Source organism: Schistocerca nitens, chromosome 9 (assembly GCF_023898315.1).
Source record: "Schistocerca nitens isolate TAMUIC-IGC-003100 chromosome 9, iqSchNite1.1, whole genome shotgun sequence".
Taxonomy (NCBI): domain Eukaryota; kingdom Metazoa; phylum Arthropoda; class Insecta; order Orthoptera; family Acrididae; genus Schistocerca; species Schistocerca nitens.
The window spans coordinates 354692291-354715437 of record NC_064622.1 but is presented as its reverse complement, the minus strand read 5'-3'; the positions used below and the strand labels follow the sequence as shown (position 1 = coordinate 354715437).

Here is a 23147-nt window from a genome sequence, read left to right as displayed (position 1 = left end):
CTGACGGCTGAATCGACAGCGCCCGCTTATGTGGAACTTGCTGACTTCATGGTCATTGTCTCTTCTGTTCTGCTGTTTTGCCCGCTGAATGCCAGTATGTAACTCTCTAAACTAAACCAAGTTTTTCATTTATATCCTAATTTCTAGTTCACTTTGATTTCACTGATTTATTTACTTAAGTACCACTCAACAGTATGTAAATACAAATACATTTAGGACGAGGGTGAAAATATAAGTTCACACATACTAACAACATCATGCAGTCTGTCAATCACAAAGTTATCCTACTCGAGCTGTACTAAATACGTATCTTCATTCTACCAGCCCCCTGTTGAACTGGTTTTCTTTTCCTTGCAGGTACGTTCTGGTGTTGGTAGGCAGCCTACACAGTTGAAGCAAGATCGGAGCTGTAGGGAAAAGATCTACTACATGTAAACTGTGAGTATAAATTTTTAACGAATGAATGAACGTTATAATGAAATAGAACCAAAGTGGGGTCCCATTGTTGTAAAAATATCTTAGACGCCTCAATGACATGAGGTAGGTGGTGTTCTTCATAGTGCATCCGGCTAACAATTTTCTAAAAGTGCAAAACACATTTTACAACATCAAGGAAAATAAATTGTGATTGTAAAAGGGAGAAGTTTTTTTTTACTAGGAACAAATAATGATAGCGGCGTTTCGTATTTATTGTGTAGTTTTGACAATAGGTTACCATGAAAAGATTATTTTTGAAGTAGGTGTCACATCTAGCTTCTCTTGACTTCTACACGTTGGGCTGTATCGTTGCATTAACGTTTTAATGGCTGTATGTATAAACAGATCGTTCTCTTTGGGTTATCATTCCGTTATGAGGTGTATAGTTTAATGTGACAGAAATTATTGAAGATACGAGGTACAAGAAGATATTTATGTGGTCCATCTTCGTTGAATTCATATTTTAAATCTTTTTTCTTATTTTATGGTGCGGTTTAGAACTGTGCTGTATGAATCTCCGATGCGCTCGCAAAATTGAAAGTGTTGTAAATAAAGTAAGGTCTTGCTGCATTATGTTGATTTGTCTCTAAGTGTGTTTTGATTATGTATACTTAGATGCTTCCCTGTTTCCTTTGCATGTACAGGAGACCGGGATGATAGACGAAGATCGAATCCGGTCGTGGGATAAAGTTGTATTTTTAGACAACCTATGTTTCATGAACTTCGTAAAAAGTACCCCCTGTTGTCGGTTGTCGAGATGGCGTGAAAGTGAAAGACTCAACAGCAACAAGGAAGACAAGTGGGTAAGGAGGTAAGGAGCCATAGGAATATAAAAAAAGGGAGGAAGGTTTATCTGTTTAGCAAGAGTAATAGAAGGCAGATTTCAGACTACCTAACAGATCAAAACGAAAATTTCTGTTCCGACACTGACAATGTTGAGTATTTATGGAAAAAGTTCAAGGCAATCGTAAAATACGTTTTAGACAGGTAAGTGCCGAGTAAAACTGTGAGGGACGGGAAAAACCCGCCGTGGTTCAACAACAAAGTTAGGAAACTACAGCGAAAGCAAAGAGAGCTTCACTGCAAGTTTAAACGCAGCCAAAACCTCTCAGACAAACACAAGCTAAACGCTGTCAAAGTTAACGCTTCACGCATAGCCCTCCTTACGCTAAGTGAATTCGAAAGTAAAATTCTATGTACCGACTTGACAGATAATCCTAGGAAGTTCTGGTCTTACGTTAAATCAGTAAGTGGCTCGAAACAGCATATCCAGAGACTCCGGGATGATGATGGCATTGAAACAGAGGATGACACGCGTAAAGCTGAAATACTAAACACCTTTTTCCAAAGCTGTTTCACAGAGGAAGACCGCACTACAGTTCCTTCTCTAAATCCTCGCACGAACTAAAAAAATGGCTGACATCGAAATAAGTGTCCAATGAATAGAAAAGCAACTGGAATCACTCAACAGAGGAAAGTCCACTGGACCTGACGGGATACCAATTCGATTCTACGCAGAGTACGCGAAAGAACGTGCCCTCCTTCTAACAGCCGTGTACCGCAAGTCTCTAGAGGAACGGAAGGTTCCAAATGATTGGAAAAGAGCACAGGTAGTCCCACTTCAAGAAGGGTCGTCGAGCAGATGCGCAAAACGATAGACATATATCTCTGACGTCGATCTGTTGTAGAAATTTAGAACATGTTTTTTGCTCGCGTGTAACGTCGTTTCTGGAAACCCAGAATCTACTCTGTAGGCACCAACATGGATTCCGGAAACAGCGATCGTGTGAGACCCAACTCGCTTTATTTGTTCATGAGACCCAGAAAATATTAGATACAGGCTCCCAGGTAGATGCTATTTTCCTTGCCTTCCGGAAGGCGTTCGATACAGTTCCGCACTGTCGCCTAATAAACAAAGTAAGAGCCTACGGAATATCAGACCAGCTGTGTGGCTGGATTGAAGAGTTTTTAGCAAACAGAACCCAGCATGTTGTTCTCGATGGAGAGACTTCTACAGACGTTAAAGTAACCTCTGGCGTGCCACAGGGGAGTGTTATGGGACCATTGCTTTTCACAATATATATAAATGACCTAGTAGATAGTGTCGGAAGTTCCATGCGGCTTTTCGCAGATGATGCTGTAGTACACAGAGAAGTTGCAGCATTAGAAAATTGCAGCAAAATGCAGGAAGATCTGCAACGAATAGGCACTTGGTGCAGGGAGTGGCAACTGACGCTTAACATAGACAAATGTAATGTATTGCGAATACATAGAAAGAAGGATCCTTTATTGTATGATTATAAGATAGCGGAACAAACACTGGTAGCAGTTACTTCTGTAACATATCTGGGAGTATGCGTGCGGAACGATTTGAAGTGGAATGATCATATAAAATTAATTGTTGGTAAGGCAGGTACCAGGCTGAGACTCCTTAGAAAATGTAGTCCATCAACAAAGGAGGTGGCTTACAAAACTCTCCTTCGACCTATACTTGAGTATTGCTCATCAGTGTGGGATCCGTACCAGATCGGGTTGACGGAAGATATAGAGAAGATCCAAAGAAGAGCGGCGCGTTTCGTCACAGGGTTATTTGGTAAGCGTGATAGCGTTACGGAGATGTTCAGCAAACTCAAGTGGAAGACTCTGCAAGAGAGGCGCTCTGCATCGCGGTGTAGCTTGCTGTCCAGGTTTCGAGAGGGTGCGTTTCTGGATGAAGTATCGAATATATTGCTTCCCCCTATTTATACCTCCCGAGGAGATCACGAATGTAAAATTAGAGAGGTTCGAGCGGGCACGGAGGCTTTCCGGCAGTCGTTCTTCCCGCGAACCATACGCGACTGGAACAGGAAAGGGAGGTAATGACAGTGGCACGTAAAGTGCCCTCCGCCACACACCGTTGGGTGGCTTGCGGAGTATAAATGTAGATGTAGATGTAGGTACCTGTACTACCCCAGTAGCGGCGACACAGGCGCCCAGCGCCCAAGTTCGACTGCTGGGAGACGTGTATACGGTTCTTCACCAAAAGAAGATCGGCCCGACCCCCATCCACAGCCTGTCACCGTTGTGACCGGCAGTACTGCAGCTTGCAATTCAGTATGCCCCCCACGGTCGGACGGACCCCACGTTGGCGGCAGCCTGTACACACTTTTTCAGTTCACATATTAATAGAGCTTGTCTTCCATCAGTATACCTGACGCAGATGGAATGGTCTCAATCTGACAATGAGCTCGAGAATGGCGGAGGTTTTATAGCAGGCGATGACGTGATCTCCCTCATTCTGGAGACCGAATCCGTTCTCGTTTTCTGAGCCTATCTGCACTGTCGTCTGCTCTAGTGTTTAACTTCACAGTTTCAGAGCATTTCTTTATGCGAAGTTTGCATCCCGAAAAGCGTTCTTATGACTTGCGTAGGGGAAGTCACTACATGTAGCCTCGTTACAGTGTAAGAGGTCCATGACTAAGGAATTTACTACTAGCGCACTCGAGCAGATGTAATTTCGATGGATTACTCACGCGCTGCCTGCGATATGTGAGCCATAAGAGAATCTCAGACGAGAGAGCAGTGTTGACTGCAGCAGTAACTGTGTGGCAGTAGGTGTAAGTAGTAGCTAGCAGTATGGTGTATCGAGTTGGCTGGGCCGGTCGTGGGGATCGATGGCGGTGCCTGAGCGATGTAGTATAAGGTAAAAGCAGCCTCGCGCATATGTGCTATTGTTATATTAAGTCCCATGTACATGTTTTTAAAAACTCTCTTAATAATAATCTTTCTTATAAAAATTAACTTTTGACAATCATTCATCTCAATTTAAAGAATTTACTAATTTCTCCAATCCGTGGTCATCCCAATTAATGTAAAGAAAAATCAGTTGCTTCTTTTTTTACATGACAAATCTATCGGTCAGCATTGCACTGGGCTGTGCCAGAAAAATTTCTTATAGGAGCCGATATATGTGCGTTATCCGGCGACCTTATTGAGGTAAGAATTTTCAATTTATTCAGTATGATCTTTCAGGGCCATGACGCAGCACTGCTGACGTCCAAAATTTACCAGTTTAAATTCACAGTCAATTGTTGAAAGGTTATAAGTAAGGCGCAATTTTATTGAGAGGTTAGTCACATTGTATTATTGTGAGGTTACTGAATAATAAAAGGTTGGGAGGTTACGCTGAATTATACTTATTTTCTAACTGTTGGGAGGTTACACTAAACGCGAATGTTATATAATTATATTTTTTTACTGTTGGGAGGTTATTATATATATTTTTTTGTTGTTGTTGTGAGGTTACAACAATAGTGTGTTCGGTTGCTCCACACTGTCATCAATGCACTGAATCAGTTTCTTTTGGACTCCCTCTTGCGTAGTCCAATGGAACGACCTCCCAGTTTTTGTACTTCAGGTCTCCGATGTTGACATTTGGTTACGACACCGTTGCGTAGCCGGCAGACGCACACCACTCAGTCGGTGTCTAACCAAATTTTATTCCCGCACTTACTTAGTATTATACTATGCAACAATTCCCAGAGTATAAAGAATTTACCACGGCATCTTTGAAAACAACGTCCACTATGAATTTTCTTTTGCTCATTAATGAACTATGTTATCGTTCCTTGTTCCTACATTTTGTTACTATTGTCAACTCTTTCATAAAAAGGATACGCCTTCATAGCCTCACTTTCACCATTCAGGTACAACACACGCAGTTTTGGCGCTGGCGCGTAAATGAAAATGAGTTCTCGAGACAAACGTGATTCAGTACAGGAACTAAACGCCATGTATGCTGCCCCTTTCACTCATCAAGCCTGCTGGCAGAATAAATTATGCTGCGGCGCTGCAGGTGCCGGGGCTGTATTCGTGGGAAAACCTGACGATGGTGTAAAAGTTTATCGGCCTCTGACGTTTCCCTGTTTAGCGAATGCTGGCTCCATTTATGACAAGGGTATTCCTGACGGGCTGTTGCAGAGGGCGTTGGATACCAGTGAAAGAGAAAAATAAAGGATGTCAGAGGGAGGGGGGGGGGAGGTAGAGGAACGTGCGAGCAATCGCGTCGCAACTAACGAGCGGAGCATCTCTTCCGACTGCCCCTCCCCCCACCAGGTCCGTGTAATCAGCTTACCACACTGCACTGCAGTCTGTACTCCCTCCCCCTCCCCGCCCTGCTGTAGAGGGCTTAGCAAGCTGGTCATTAGCGGCGCAGCTGCAGTCACGAGCAGATCGTGCAGCCAGCTCTGAGGATCGCTACCCGCCTGTCATTAATTCCCCATCTCACACAGACCCCACAAGTAAACAGCCACTTTTATACCGAGCGAAAAATACCCCTCTACAAATGATGCTAACGAAGAACAGAACGACAAGATCTAGGCATTTCAGCTCTGCCGTCACAATACATATATTTGCTACTGAAATTCGTCATAAATAATACATCACAATCTGAGAAGAACGGTGATATTCATACCTACAACATTGGTGGGAAAAATGTCCTTTATTATCCACTCTCAAAACTGCTAGTACCTGAGAAAGAAGTTCAGTACGCAGCAACAAAAATTTCTGATCATGTACCCAGTAACATAAAAAGTCTGGCAAGTAGCGAAGCAAATTTAAATCTAATTTAAAAACATTTCTCCTGGACAACTCCTTCTATCCCATTGACTAATTTCTCCATAAAATCTGGTTGTTGATGTGGTCTTCAGTCCGAAGACTGATTTGATGCAGCTTTGCATGCTACTCTATCTTGTCCAAGCCTCTTCATCTCCAAATAACTGCTACAACCTACATCCTCCTGAATCTTCTTACTGTTTTCATCTCTTGGTCTCCCTCTACAATTTTTACCTCCACGCTTCCCTTCAGCACTAAATGAATGATCCGTTGATGTCTTAAATATGTTCTATTAACCGACCCCTTCTTCTTGTCAGGTTGTACCATAAATTTCTTTTCTCCCGAATTCTGTTCAGTACCTCCTCATTACTTGCATGACGTACCCATCTAATCTTCAACATTCTTCTGTAGCACCACATTTCAAAAGTTTTTATTCTCTTCTTGCCTTAACTGTTCATCGTCCACGATTCACTTCCATACAAGGCCACACACCAAAGACATACTTTCACAAAAGATGTCGTGACACTTAAATTTATATTTCATGTTAACAAACTTCTGTTCTCCAGAAATTCTTTTCTTGTCATTGCCAGGCAACATTTTACATCCTGTCTACTTCGGCCTCATCAGTTATTTAGCTGCCCAAAGTGCAATACTCATCTAGTACTTTAAGTATCTAATTTTCTAATCTAATTCCTTCAGCTTCACTTGATTAAATTCGACTACATTACATTATCCTTGTTTTGCATTAGTTGATGTTCATCGTGCATCCTCCTTTCAAGACCATGGCCATCCCGTTCAGCTGCTCTTCCAACTCTTTTGCTGTCTCTGATAGAATTACGATGTCATCGGCAAACCTCAGACTTTTAATTTCTTCTCCGTCGACTTTAATTCCTGCTCCAAATTTTTCTTTGGTTTCCTTGACTGCTTGCTCAGTGCACAGACTGAATTACATTGGCGATAGACCACAACCCTTTCTCACTCCCTTCTCAACCACCGCTTGTGTTTCATACCCCTCGACCATCTGGTTTCTGTACAAGTTTTAGATAGTCTTTAGCTCCCTGTACAGTAAAATGATTAGGATGGTACAACTGTACATGGCTGGCTCCCAGGCAGCAGTGAAGTTCAGAGGATCCATATCCCCCACCTTTCCAATTAAAACAGGCTTACAACAGGGAGACCCTCTTTCATGTGCCCTCTTCAACCTTGCATTAGAGAAAGTAATTTACATCTATACAATAGTCTCCGATTCGAACACAGTGAAGTAAAACTCCTGGCTTATGCAGATGATATAGTGTTGGTGAGTGAAACTGATGGAGAACTGAAAGACATGTACAGATCTCTCAGGCACAGTGCCAGCAAAATGGGGCTTTTGATTAACCAAGAGAAAACCGAATATGTGGCACGCTTCAACAGTAAAAATATCATAACAATGGATATAAATGAAAGAATAGCCTCAGGGTCAAGATGTCTGTACTCACTGAGCAACCCACGCAAAAGCAAAGCTTTGTCAATCACCACAAAGATGAAAGTATACAACACTATTATCTGTCCCATAGTACTGTACGGTTCAGAAAGCTGGACGCTTACACAGAATGTAAGAGAAAAACTGTATGTTTTCGAAAGAAAAGTAACGAGAAAAATCTGAGGACCTGTGCTGGAGAATGGTGTATGGAGAATTCGAAAGAAGAATGAAATTTATCAGTTAGTTGAGCAACCCACTATCATCCAGAAATTAAAAAGTAGGAGACTGCAATGGGCTGGACATGTGGATAGAATGGAAAACAACAGAATCATCAAGAAAGCATTTGAAAGAACTCTCCAGGCATCAAGACCATTGGGCCGACCTCGTACAAGGTGGAAAGATGACATAGAGAAGGACATCACAGCATTGAGAATTTGCACAGGGTGGAGAGAGGCTGCGAGAGATAGAAGGCGGTGGAAGCAGATCGTTGATTCAGCGCGTGGCCTACAGGGCCTGTGATCGCTGAGAAGAGAGAGAGAGGGAATGTTAACCCTAATTATGTGTACGTGTCCTGTAAACTATCTCGTTCCACCTCATTTCGATAAAAGAATCGTTCAAATTATCTGTAGAAACTGTAACTAACAACAATCAATGAGGAATAATTAGGGATACACTGTGAGCTGCGGTGAACCTTAATTTTATCCATAACTCTACCAATCTGTATGTACAGTAGGTCAGAAAGCATGGGTGACATGGAAACTTCACTTACATTGCTCACAGATAACAGCACGGAGATCTCAAACATAGTGCATAGCCATTGGCCTCAATCATGCTGGAAATCTAACGGAAATTACCAACTATACAAACTATGGTCCACTTAAAATTACTTGCTAGTTGAGTCAGCAAAAGTTGATCCCTGACAGTTGCAGTGGACTGGGTGCGGTAGCTTCGCGGGCCTACCAATAAAGTAACGTAATTTTGTAAATTTGTCTATGGCAACTCCTGTTGTCACAGCTCTGTAGATGGCTACTGATTTCGCGTGCAGCCGTTAGCGCTTCACAGTTGAAAGCTGGCAATAGTGCTGCAAGCTGACAGGGATGTTCTTACGCCATCTCAACCACAGTTGGTGTCTGTCATGTGCGCCACAGTGCTGCCACATCGGCTGCCTGCTGCCACTCGGTTATAAGCGACACACAAACAAGGCAGGTCGCTTCGCAAGTGCTGTTACTTAACATGTAGTGCGGAACATTGTTGGAAGCGGCCGGTATGAAGTATGACAGCAACACGAGACGCTCATTCGACAGGTGGTTTTAAGTGACCAATGAATGAGCTGCGGTAGACGATGCATCTTGTAACCCTGAATTTAAAATTCTTTTCCTTGCGTATCCACAACCTCGTGATGTGCAAAGTGTCCAAGAAAACGGCATAACAGTCTGTAGCAGAACTAAAATCACGTTCACTTTGTTCACAGCTATTAAAGCTAACTTCTACGAGCAGACCCATTACCGAAAAATATCGGTGTGAGTGCTAAAAGTAAGTTGTAATTTCTCGCTGGCACTGGTTACCAGAAACTATCCTGGGCTGCTGCAACCGACGAGAAGTCCTTATTGGCACTTAGGTGCAGATTAAAAGCGACAAAAGCAGATTCTAAACGAAAAAGGAATGATAGGAAGAAATATAAAAAGCCAATACAATGATGAAAATGGCACGGCAAAGCATTAGAAATTAAAAAAATACATTTAAACAAGTTAATTGATTAAAAATAATAATTAAAATCTTTTGATAACATTTAGAAAAATGAAATGTTGACAGCGTTTAATAAGATTCGAACTTACGACCTTCCAAACATCTGCTTTACATGCTAACAACTACGCTATGCTACTACGTTGTTGTATTCATGAGTCTAGTGACCCAGTTGCAGCGATTAACTGCAGCCTTCAAAAATGCTGCTTCACGCAATGTCGGACGAAGCTTGTCTAATGTAAGCCGATTTCCGTGATTATAATAGACGCTGAACAAGGTCTTATGTGGAAGGATCCAGTAGTGATTAGTTAGTGCTGTGTACCTTGACGCAGTGGATACACCGGTTCCCGTCAGATCACCGCAGTTAAGCGTTGTCGGGCGTGGCTGGTACTTGGATGGATGACCAACTGGACCGCTTTGCGCTGTTACCATTTTTGTGGGTGCACTCAGCCTCGCGATGCCAATTGAGGAGCTTCTCGACCGAATATGTTCGAGTATAATGACTTTTCTGGAGACTAGAAATCTACTCTGTAGGAATCAACATGGGTTTCGAAAAAGACGGTCGTGCGAAACCCAGCTCGCGCTATTCGTCCACGAGACTCAAAGGGCCATTGACACGGGTTCACAGGTAGATGCTGTGTTTCTTGACTTCCGCAAGGCGTTCGATACAGTTCCCCACAGTCGTTTAATGAACAAAGTAAGAGCATATGGACTATCAGACCAGTTGTGTGATTGGATTGAAGAGTTCCTAGATAACAGAACGCAGCATGTCATTCTCAATGGAGAGAAGTCTTCCGAAGTAAGAGTGATTTCAGGTGTGCCGCAGGGTAGTGTCATAGGACCGTTGCTATTCACAATATACATAAATGACCTTGTGGATGACATCGGAAGTTCACTGAGGCTTTTTGCAGATGATGCTGTGGTGTATCGAGAGGTTGTAACAATGGAAAATTGTACTGAAATGCAGGAGGATCTGCAGCGAATTGACACATGGTGCAGGGAATGGCAATTGAATCTCAATGTAGACAAGTGTAATGTGCTGCGAATACATAGGAAGATAGATTCCTTATCATTTAGCTACAAAATAGCAGGTCAGCAACTGGAAGCAGTTAATTCCATAAATTATCTGGGAGTACGCATTAGAAGTGATTTAAAATGGAATGATCATATAAAGTTGATCGTCGGTAAAGCAGATGCCAGACTGAGATTCATTGGAAGAATCCTAAGGAAATGCAATCCGAAAACAAAGGAAGTAGGTTACAGTACGCTTGTTCGCTCACTGCTTGAATACTGCTCAGCAGTGTGGGGTCCGTACCAGATAGGGTTGATAGAAGAGATAGAGAAGATCCAACGGAGAGCAGCGCGCTTCGTGACAGGATCATTTAGTAATCGCGAAAGCGTTACGGAGATGATAGATAAACTCCAGTGGAAGACTCTGCGGGAGAGACACTCAGTAGCTCGGTACGGGCTTTTGTTAAAGTTTCGAGAACATACCTTCACCGATGATTCAAGCAGTATATTGCTCCCTCCTACGTATATCTCGCGAAGAGACCATGAGGATAAAATCAGAGAGATTAGAGCCCACACAGAGGCATACCGAGAATCCTTCTTTCCACGAACGATACGAGACTGGAATAGAAGGGAGAACCGATAGAGGTACTCAGGGTACCCTCCGCCACACACCGTCAGGTGGCTTGCGGAGTATGGATGTAGATGTAGATGTAGAGAATAGTAGCGGCTCCGGTCAAAGAAAACCACCATAACGACAGGGAGAGCGGTGTGCTGACCCCTCCTATCCGCATCCTCGGTTGAGGATGACACGGCGGTCGGATGGTCCCGATGGGCCCCTTGTGGCTTGAAGATGGAGTGTTGTTTGGTGTTTGTAACGCGTGTATTTTGTTAGTAACGTCGTGTGTGGGCGTGTTTGTTTTTTTTTTTTTGTTTTTTTTTTTTTGTATTTATGATGTGTGATGAAATAGGAAATAAAAGGGCCAGACCCAAGATTCTGGATCCAGACACATTAAGAAAGAAAGCCGGACAAGAAATTTGAAGTGAATATGCTTACTGTTTTTGTAGTTTAACAACGGCGAATGGTTCGGGCGTGACCTGAGCGTGCTCTGATGGAGGAAACCAACTACATCACGTGAAGTGTCCACTATCAGTTAATTTTAATCGGACTATATGTACTGCAACAGTGTGATATCGAGATTCCGTAATCATTTCGTGAGACAGGAGGGGATTTTACAGACTACCAATTAGTGCAGAAATTCAATGTGCTGCTCGAAGTGGAGGGAGTTTTCCACAACTGCAATATGGAATACTTCGGTGATTTAATTCGACAAACTAAATTCTGTTTTAATGTTTAAAATGAAAGCAATATCCCAGAGAATCATTTACTGACCAAATTCTGAAGTGAGAAATATAGCAATTATTGTACAGACTTACGCTACCCAGCAGTGTGATTTTAAAATACTGTTCAAAAAATTCAGTCAAAGATAGGAGGTTTTTGGTTTGTTTTAAATGTGTAGTACGAAAACATATGTAACGCCGGAAATGCATATCCTCCTATTTCCATCTATTGTACTATAGATTTTTCCTTATTTTGTTACCTGAAGATATAACATTTCTGTGTCTTCGTATATTGTAATTGTTTTACTACACTCCTGGAAATGGAAAAAAGAACACATTGACACCGGTGTGTCAGACCCACCATACTTGCTCCGGACACTGCGAGAGGGCTGTACAAGCAATGATCACACGCACGGCACAGCGGACACACCAGGAACCGCGGTGTTGGCCGTCGAATGGCGCTAGCTGCGCAGCATTTGTGCACCGCCGCCGTCAGTGTCAGCCAGTTTGCCGTGGCATACGGAGCTCCATCGCAGTCTTTAACACTGGTAGCATGCTGCGACAGCGTGGACGTGAACCGTATGTGCAGTTGACGGACTTTGAGCGAGGGCGTATAGTGGGCATGCGGGAGGCCGGGTGGACGTACCGCCGAATTGCTCAGCACGTGGGGCGTGAGGTCTCCACAGTACATCGATGTTGTCGCCAGTGGTCGGCGGAAGGTGCACGTGCCCGTCGACCTGGGACCGGACCGCAGCGACGCACGGATGCACGCCAAGACCGTAGGATCCTACGCAGTGCCGTAGGGGACCGCACCGCCACTTCCCAGCAAATTAGGGACACTGTTGCTCCTGGGGTATCGGCGAGGACCATTCGCAACCGTCTCCATGAAGCTGGGCTACGGTCCTGCACACCGTTAGGCCGTCTTCTGCTCACGCCTCCAGTGGTGTCGCGACAGGCGTGAATGGAGGGACGAATGGAGACGTGTCGTCTTCAGCGATGAGAGTCGCTTCTGCCTTGGTGCCAATGATGGTCGTATGCGTGTTTGGCGCCGTGCAGGTGAGCGCCACAATCAGGACTGCATACGACCGAGGCACACAGGGCCAACACCCGGCATCATGGTGTGGGGAGCGATCTCCTACACTGGCCGTACACCACTGGTGATCGTCGAGGGGACACTGAATAGTGCACGGTACATCCAAACCGTCATCGAACCCATCGTTCTACCATTCCTAGACCGGCAAGGGAACTTGCTGTTCCAACAGGACAATGCACGTCCGCATGTATCCCGTGCCACCCAACGTACTCTAGAAGGTGTAAGTCAACTACCCTGGCCAGCAAGATCTCCGGATCTGTCCCCCATTGAGCATGTTTGGGACTGGATGAAGCGTCGTCTCACGCGGTCTGCACGTCCAGCACGAACGCTGGTCCAACTGAGGCGCCAGGTGGAAATGGCATGGCAAGCCGTTCCACAGGACTACATCCAGCATCTCTACGATCGTCTCCATGGGAGAATAGCAGCCTGCATTGCTGCGAAAGGTGGATATTCACTGTACTAGTGCCGACATTGTGCATGCTCTGTTGCCTGTGTCTATGTGCCTGTGGTTCTGTCAGTGTGATCATGTGCTGTATCTGACCCCAGGAATGTGTCAATAAAGTTTCCCCTTCCTGGGACAATGAATTCACGGTGTTCTTATTTCAATTTCCAGGAGTGTATTTGTATATATATGCATTTATGTCGATGTATAATTGGTTTGTTTTGTGAATATTATTTGTATTTATACGCTGGGTCTGGCCTAGGGAAAACTATGCTATCGAACGAATACATCGATAGGTCGTGTGGAGAACCAAAGTGTTTAGGACCTTTGGTAGTGTGAACTCTGCCGCGTGGAGCGCGGGCAGAGCAGAGAGAGAGAGTCTGGCTGGAGTAGTGCAGTGTGTCGCGGACGGGAAATATTAGCTGGCGCACATCAAGAGCCCGTTTCGCCTGGTGACCGTGTCGAGAAGAAGGCTTCTGCAACAGCGACGGCTTCTGCAACAGCGACGGCCGACAATGAGTGACTGTCGCCACCTCCTCGATCGACGGCTTCAAACCTTCAATCAACCAACAAGGAAGACTGGAAGCACGTAAAGTTTTAGAACTGTATGGCAGACCTCAGCTTTTCAAACTGTTCCATTTTCGTAACTATAATTACAGCAGCTTAGCATGAACATTTGTTGCTCATTGTCCCAATTGCATTACCAAGCAGGGTCCCTTCCTTTTCCGGAATGAACCCGAGTGTCGTTGAAATTCAAACGCCAGCATTAAAGTAATATTATTCCATTTCACTGCTTTAATTTCAAAGTTCAGTTAAAGTGTTCATAGCAGGTTACAATATTTAGATTACACAAGCACAAATTATGAGTGCAAGTTTTGTTACCATATTTTAACTTACCTGTGACTACAGCTCAGCTTGGTACGTACTAAATTTTACTATTGTTAATTGTTCGGAATCATTAAATTCAAGTTCAAAGTTAAATCTCTTATTTCTAAATTGCGTAGATTCAAGCAGCTTTTGAAATTATTGTTGAGGTAGCCCAAGACTAACCTTATTTTATTGAATTTCGTAGTGCTTCAGAAACAAAGCTCACTATTAAATTCAGTCACTAAATTAACTTTCAATTTTCCGGGTTTATTAATTCTTTTGCTAAGTTAAATCAGAGCGTAGCGAAATTTATTACTTCTGACAAACTTTCAGTTTTCACACTACACGTGTCAACCTTCAGTTGCCACGCTTCTAGTGCTAATTATATGTGTAATAAGCTTTCTTTTTCAGTTACTATAGTAATTGTCCATAGGACTGGCGACCGTAATTTCCCCCAAATCTCAAATATCTAATTACCGCTAATTAATTGTTAACGTAACGGCCGCACATTTACTTTCTTGATTAACTTTACCCCTTTTAAAAATTAATTTCCACCAGTTTCATTTGCATTTTTCCTTTCATTTAGATGTAACTCTTTCCTCCCTCTTTACCGACAGATTAACTTCGGTGACGATTGCTTTTCCCAAATTTCCATTAGGTACACGTGGTTTAATTTTTCACTGTCATTAAGGTCGATAAGTGAGGGGGAGGTTACACATACATGGATGCATATGCTATTATTTCAGACATATTGTGAGGCCAAGAAATACTTTTTGCTTGTCTGTCTGCTCGAAAACATGGATTGTTATTTGAACAGTGCTCTTTTTTAGTTAAACGGCACCAAGTCATTTTTGGTAGCAATTTCGTGGTGTAAATTATCTCCACTTATGTAACATAGTAGATAAGAGTACAATTTCAGTGAACTGCTTGTAAGAAAGATGTAGAAGTATAGTTAAGTTTAAATAGAGACCAGAACTGTACACAATGATTGAACCGCGATTTATTTTCAAAGAATTTTCTTAAGAATTTATTCTATTTATTAGCGATTCATCAAGAACATTAACACATTTAATCACACTATGTGAGCGTGGAAGTAGTTGCCAGGGAGTAACTGATGAAATCATAAGCAAATTCCTTTTTAACAAATGGTAATTTATTCACTTTAATGGTACCTAAACCAATTTTTTAAAAGAAACAGACTTAACATTATAATCAGAAAGCACCCTCTAAATATCAAGTTACAATTTATTCAGATGCAGAAAGAAACAAATTTTGGAATGTATGAGCTTTCGGGCTGAGAACCTTGCCGCTCCCTTTTGACACGACCGTAGCTACGACCGCTCACAACAACCTCTGAAAGACTACACTGGTGTAAATCTGCCACACACCAGATTACTTTAAACTAAAAGTTTTAAGAATTCACATAAGCACACAAATTATGCACCCCGTAGGAGGGATGGAAATGGTACAAAACACTAAAATTAAAATATTAACTTTGCCACCGAAGATGCAACCTGATTATAACTTCTAAGAAAAGTCTTACGGTGAAAGGGTGGCAACTTTATATACTAAAATGACCATTTAAATAAGAGCCCATGAAATGCAATCTTATATAAAATGATACAAGGTTGGCCAAACAAGTTAACATGCTCTACAGTACACAGATACCGCCTCTCAAGTAAAAAAGTCGTTAATACACCAAATCCGACAAACATGACGGAGGCAGCTACTAACGTGCGGCAGATTGATAGGGAGATTACCGAACAACCCGAACCGCAGGTTGCTCTAACCCGCCCCTACTCCACAAGGGAAAAACGGACCACCCTATTCATAAATAACCACCTTCCCGCTGGTGGGCAAACGGAGAAGAATGGTGGGACGATCCCAAAACAAAACGGTTGGTGACGTCACCAAGAAAACAAGTCGAATTTAACAAGTAAATGAAACAACACATCACCAATCACTGAACTTCTACTAAACTGCTATTTCTGGAGGAGACCTGGCACAGCACACCCAAATCGCTCTCCCGAACCGTCCGCTGCCAGCCGCTTCAACGGACGCAGAAAGGCGCGCCGATCTCCAGTCTCACGGCGTCGCAGCTCGCACCGGCCAGACCGATGTCGTGGGTTGACTCCTGTTGCTCTCGTGTCGACGGCGAAGCCACTACCCCCTCGCTATACGCCGCGGCCCACTGGACTCACGTGGAGACCTCACATGCGCCGACGCTCAAGACGGACAAGCCATCTTGTGTCTCAGTGCGCGAGCGACCAACCGACCGATCCAACCGCCAAGATAATTGTCTGAGCAAACTCGAGCAGACTGGCGACCTAACGCGCAGACTCAGATGCAGGAACTAAGCCCCGACCGGGCGACCACTCGCTGAGTTCTCTTACTGGCGGAGTGGGAAGACTCTCATTTTGCCGGCTTTAAAGGTTGATCCGAACGAAAGACATACAAGCACTCCGGACGACAGACAGACACTAACTGCCTCAAAAATGCGGACGAGAGACAGACTAGCAAGCTGGGGACGAGAGACTGACCCAGACTGACCCCAAACTGACCATTGGCGACTGCACTGCAAATCTAAAATGGTTCAAATGGCTCTGAGCACTATGGGACTCAACTGCTGAGGTCATTAGTCCCCTAGAACTTAGAACTAGTTAAACCTAACTAACCTAAGGACATCACAAACATCCATGCCCGAGGCAGGATTCGAACCTGCGACCGTAGCGGTCTTGCGGTTCCAGACTGCAGCACTGCAAATCTCTGGTTACATCTACCAGGAGTGAGACAAGCTAAGCAGCGAAGCTGCTGTTCCTGTGTATACCTCAAGAAGTATTTCTGGCCTCACGGGTAGGATTGGCCTATGTGAGCGGCCGCGTGGATGCGGACGCTGCGTCAACAGCGTCATCGGGGCTGCGGAAGAAACTACTCCCGCAGCAGATCAGGCCAACGCGTGGTCGGCCTGTGGTGAACTTGGTGTCCCAGTCCACGAATAAGACGACTCTGACCACTGGCGAGCTCATAGCGCCCCTTAAATATACGTGAACAGGCAACCTTTCCCCTTTTCCACCAGAGGGAGACACCAAAGCTGCGATTGCCACAGCGGCGCCACCGCCAGAAACGGAGGGCGGCGCGCTCTTCAAAACAGCAATTTTTACCACGGCTCAATGGTATAAACAATTATTATGGACTTTAAAGAACACTTCAGGGATAGACTATATTTATGATAAACAGCCAAAAAACAAATTTTTTGTACATTTTGTATGAAATTTATTTTTATAACTCATTACTTACTTTGGGAAATTACCGGTAACAGCAGCCAATAATTCAATTTTTATTTACATAATCTTCATCATTCTATAATTTCCTTCCATCTTAGCACAGAAATGGCGATTTACAGCTGAAATTTGGATATGCAAGAATAGTAAACAACTAGTGGGATTGCAACTGATTGCTATGTTCCTGTCGTTCTTTGTAATAGTCTACGTTCGCTGTGCACAACAGTTCCTTATGGCACCAAAGTTGGTTAACGTTTATTTCAGGCCTACATTGTATTAAATGTGCAAGCATGCAACACTTCACCAGCGCGGAGTAGGTATCTGTATTAATCACGCGCGAGAGACGTCTTAAGCCACTGGAGCATCGCACACGTGCGTAACCGTATTAACCAGCCGGGAGCGACCACTCAAGGCAACTATAGTCCGATTCAGGAACGATGGCGGATCGCTTAGCTCGGGACAGGAAAGGGGATTGCATTGTTGCCGGATCCAAGCTACGGTTGCGCAACCGTAAACACGGGCTCTGCGCTTGAACAAAGCGCATATACTGCAAATTATGCCTTTCGCTTGCTTGTGCAGAAATTGGCGCTTACCGTCACCACCAGCCATGACAACTCGCTACAAAATACAGTGGAACCTCGCTTAACGAGCATCTCTCATAACGCGCAACGCATAACGACCAAAGAAATGTAAAAAAATCGCTTAACGAGCGATGTTTCGCTTAACAAGTGACAACGATTTAGTGTGCTGTTACCAGCCATTCGAGTGCGGCGGGGGAAACGTTCAGCAATATGAACACCTTTCATTGTCGGCAGCGGGATATCAACAATGTCTTTAGTACTTACTGAAGTCTGGATGTAGCGCTGTTTCTGCTACGATCCTAGAATAGGGTGACCAAATTGTTTTCAGTGAAAACCGGGACACATTCACCCGGGTGCCAATGGACACCTCATTCCACATGTACCCAGGTTTCTTAATTTTAAATATTAATGTTGTGTTGATACATTTTGTTAACCCGATTATTATAACTAATAGGATGATACAAAAGATTGATATAATCTAGATTATCTGTATAATTAATGACATTTAATAAACGTATACAGTAATAAAGAAATGTATTAAGATTTTAAAAGTTTTACAGCCATTCAAGCTTTAATCAATTCATATTAACATGAGCTTTAATATTACTGAGCACTTGTAGATGGAATTGACTGTCCTTGGAGAAAAGGGTATTCTTCACTGCCTCCAGCCTTCTTGATCCTGTCTTTGTTCTTTGAGACACAGTGATAAAACTTGGCACAATCCATTTTGTAGTTGTACAGGATCTGCAGGATTGCTTCAAGAGAGTCCACCTCCATTCTGTTTCTTTTATCAGTCCACTGGACATTCATGAACGAAAATATTCTTTCCACATTGGCATTATGGGCTGGGATTGCAAATAAATACCTTGCAATTATTACAAACACAGAGTAATGCTGAAGACAGTCACAGTTTTTAAAAAAAACTCACCCACTTCTCAAGACATTCCAATGGTGTTTTTTTTTTTTTTTTCATCATTCCACTTGTGAAGACTTTCTTCAACAAAATTTGTCATTATGCCGAACTGATCAAAGAGAATGGAATCATCGATTTCAATCTCTTTACTCTTCAAATAAGAAAATGTCTCTTCAACACTTTTCTATTTTGGCACTCTCTTCAGTAACATCCAATCAAACACCGGCGATGAGGGTAAATATGAGGCGCTACACTTGCTGAGATATTCTACACAAGTGGCATAAAACTTGTTAACTTCTTCTCTAAAACTCCTTTCCGCTGCTTCTGATGCTTCTGCTCTTTTAAGGACAGATTTAACATTAAAAGAAATGAACTGCTGTTCTCTCCTCTTAGTAACAGTTTCCAGAGTATTATTCAAAACATCATTTAGCTCTATTACACTTTTCGTGCTTCCCTCAATTTCCTTTATCCCATGCTGTAAAGTGCTAAGCTGACTGAATGAACCATAAGTAGGCTTCACTTAAAGGGTTACTCAAAAACTGAACCAATATTTTGGGGGCTTTGTCTTCGTTTAGGAAAAAATCTTTTAACCGTTCAAACAGGCGGATTACTCTCTCAACTGCTGGAAACAGTGATAACCAGCGAGTTTTCGAGTGACACATTACATTCATATATTCAGTTCCCACATAATCACAGAACTCCTTAAGCCTCTCTGTTCTAACAGTATATATGTAAAAGTGTGAGTATACCTTCATGACGATAGTTTCAACATCAGATGTCTGCACGCTATTGTGTAAAACATGTGCAGGGCACCCTATGTCTTCAATGTTTTCATGCAATGTTGCCTTTAATTTGGTAAATACGTTACATTTGCCTTGTCTTTTTAACAAAAAATGGTTCAAATGGCTCTGAGCACTATGGGACTCAACTGCTGTGGTCATAAGTCCCCTAGAACTTAGAACTGCTTAAACCTAACTAACCTAAGGACAGCACACAACACCCAGCCATCACGAGGCAGAGAAAAATCCCTGACCCCGCCGGGAATCGAACCCGGGATGTCTTTTTAACCACCAAAGTTTGTGTTGGTGTTGTCTCCACAAAATGCCACACATTTATTTTTCTCAAGATCAAACATTTCGATAGTATTCATACAAAATCTTGAAATTTCGTCAGATGTTTCATTAGGTAGGGAATTCACCTTCAAAAGTTTGGTATGAATTCCCTGATTAGTATCGAAAAACTGAACAACAAACGGAAATATTTTAGTGGCCTTATGATTGCTGGCATCAGTGGATATCCCGTAGAAAGAAGACTTTTTGATGTATTCAAGGCTTTCCTTTACACTCTGGGAGCAATAACTCCTTTCACTAAGGCTGACAGTTTAGTTCTTGCTGAACTAAACTTTTTTGCAATGGCAGAATCATCAAACATAATGCTGTTAAGTTTATTAGTACAATCACTAGATCTATAAGTTTGGTGATGTTTTAGCGTGTGGTAGGCTAGTGTAAGCTCGGCTGCTCGAACTTTCGTCGCTTGACTGATGTTTCACAAAATAATTTTGTAGAGTTTTACTGCAGCTCGGTGCACTGTATCTGTTAATGTGTTTCTTTGACCTGATGTGATCAACTGTGTCGGAACGTCCACCATGACTTATACTCGTCCGCATCTCGTGGTCGTGCGGTGGCGTTCTCGCTACCCACGCCCGGGTTGCCGGGTTCGATTCCCAGCGGGGTCAGGTATTTTCTCTGCCTCGTGATGACTGGGTGTTGTGTGACGTCCTTAGGTTAGTTAGGTTTCAGTAGTTCAAGTTCTAGGGGACTGATGACCATAGATGTTAAGTCCCATAGTGCTCCGAGCCATTTGAACCATTTTTGACTTATACTAATAAAACAGTTACATACGGAACACTCTGCTTCGTAATCAAAATGACCTTTCTTAATGAAATTCCATTCCTTGGAATAACAGTCACTGAACGTGCGGGCACGGTTCGGCATTGCGTTTCACAGTACTGCAGCGATAATACCACTAATATGAGAAAAAACTATTGCAGTTTGTCTGACAAAACATCAACTACTACACTATTCTGACAATGAGTGTGTGAGTAAGTGGCGCGACAATCGGACGGTTTCATAGCTCTGTTACAATAATACAACTTACTACTTGTTGCCCAAAGCACCGCTCAAAGTAAATTATTGCCTGAGTTTATCAATACTGATACTGTGATTACTAGTATGGGACAATGGAGGTTTTAGACAAATAAGCTAAAATATATTAATTTCTTGTGTTGCATTTCCTTTAATATAGCGAAATCCCAAAAATTTGAGAAAGTTTCACGAAATGTATTTAAAAACTGAATTCCGGGACTTTTGAGCGTACCGAAACAAATTTTCGGGACACCGGAACACAGGGATGAAAACCGGGACAATCCCGGTTTTCCGGGACGTTTGGTCACCCTATCCTAGTACAGCTTGTGTTCACACTTTTTTCTAAACTTGTGTTTACACAGCGTTTTTTGTGTGCAAATTTTAATGCCCCCGAAGATAAAAGCCGTATAAGAGAAATAAAATGACCTTAGATATGAAACGTAAAATCATTGAACAACGCGAGCGCGGTCTGAGCGTTGCTGATGTAGCACCCACATACGATTGGTCTACATCAACTATTTACACTAGCCTCAGAAACAAGGACAAGTGTAAGGAGACAGATGCTTCAAAGGGAATAACAATATCTAAACAACAATTTAATATTCTGGACCATTTCGGAAGGTTGCTCCTTATATGGATAAATGAAAAGCAATTGCAAGGCGACACTATAACGGGAATATCGTGAGAAGGCGAGTATGGTTGTCACCCACCTCGTTAAGAAGACGCCAGGATCACCAGCGGCCGAAGAAGTGTTTAAGGGAAGCTGTGGAGGGTTCGAGAAGTTTAACAAAAAACCGGCATCCACAGCGCTGTGAGATACGGGGAGCAGCCAGCTCCGACACAAAGGCAGCAGAGAACTTAATCAGCAAGATGCTCGTAGATCCTGAGGGTTATCTACCGGAACACGTTTTTACTTTTGAAGAAACGGATCTATTGTGGAAAAAGACGCTGAAGGGTACCTTCATAACAGTAGAGGAGAATGCATTGCCCGGTCGCATGGCTATAAAAGGCTGTCTCCCACTGCTATTCTGTGCCAATGCAAGCGAATTTGAAAAGTAAACCGCTGCTGGTTTACCATTCAGAAACTCCAGGAACGTTCAAGAAGTGTAAAGTCCGGAAGAACACGTTAAATTTGATATGGAAGTCCAACAAGAAGGCTATAGTCCTAAATGTTTGGCGCTATATTCCAAAAGCGTTTCGTGAAACTCTTTGGGCTCTTGTTATGTCTGTAATCGCTTCTATCGAGCGGTCACCTAATTGTCTACCAGGATAAGGTGTCATCGAATAGGTTTTCAATGGAAAAGAAGCTTCGTCAGCAACAATCACGTGAGGCAGACGAACTCTCACGCCTGGTAATTCTTTTGGTGCAGGTCGCTCAATGCGGCGTCGAATGTAATAAGACCTGCACCAAGGCGGCCGGACCTGCCCAGTAAGGGGCCTCCCGGCCAAAGGCGCCATTTCCATTTCCATTTTTCTCTTCTCGATCTACCGCATTTGGTGCTTCCATATTATTTACTTCTTAAAAAAGTAAGTCTTGTAATGTACTGCAACAAACACGATGTTGACTGTATTAATTGATAAATTATGGAAGGACTATAGGATTGACAGCACGTGCTCGAGTAACGAATCATGTGCACGCAGGTCCATCGGGAGAGAAGTGGCGCCACTAGTCGCCCACGGCTAATAGTCTCTATATACTGCAATGCTCTGTGGCGGCCTTGGCCAACTGTAGAACAGTTTCCGGGCCTGGAAACTAGCAGATCAGTGGCGCCGCCAGTTGGCGTCAGGTAACTGGCTTGCGCCACTACCCATAAGACAATACACCGAATCTCTTGGCAGCTAGTGGCGCCATTCACGGCGTCACAAGTGGCGCCACTGGCCCACTGACTACTAGCGACCTAATCTTCTTTACATTTTCCTGCTCCGTAATCTTTACTCGTCATTTGGATAATCAGACACATTGGACCTTTACGCCAATTTGACCTTTTTTTCATGCTCCCTTCATGGTGTCGCAATTTCATTGAACAGGAGTGCATGTTCTAGCATAGTCCTGGTATGACTGGTTATTTCAAGCAAACTTGGCACACATCGGCTGCTATACGGAAAATAGCGCTGTGAGGGCATAAGGTTCGCACGGTTCACCCTCACAGAGATGTACTGCTGGAGTGGGACCTCTGCAAAGCCTGGAGCAGTTTCAACCAAA

General features: G+C 43.3%; 1 protein-coding gene across 1 annotated transcript in view; it reads left to right on the top strand.

Moving 5' to 3' along the window:
• The first annotated feature begins 371 nt into the window (after positions 1-371).
• The window catches only part of LOC126203887 (high affinity copper uptake protein 1-like), a 161622-nt gene continuing 138846 nt past the window's right edge, over positions 372-23147 (top strand). Inside the window, exon 1 of the mRNA XM_049938270.1 lies at positions 372-438. The gene's annotated coding sequence lies outside the window, so the exon portion shown is untranslated. The remainder of the gene's footprint in view (positions 439-23147) is intronic.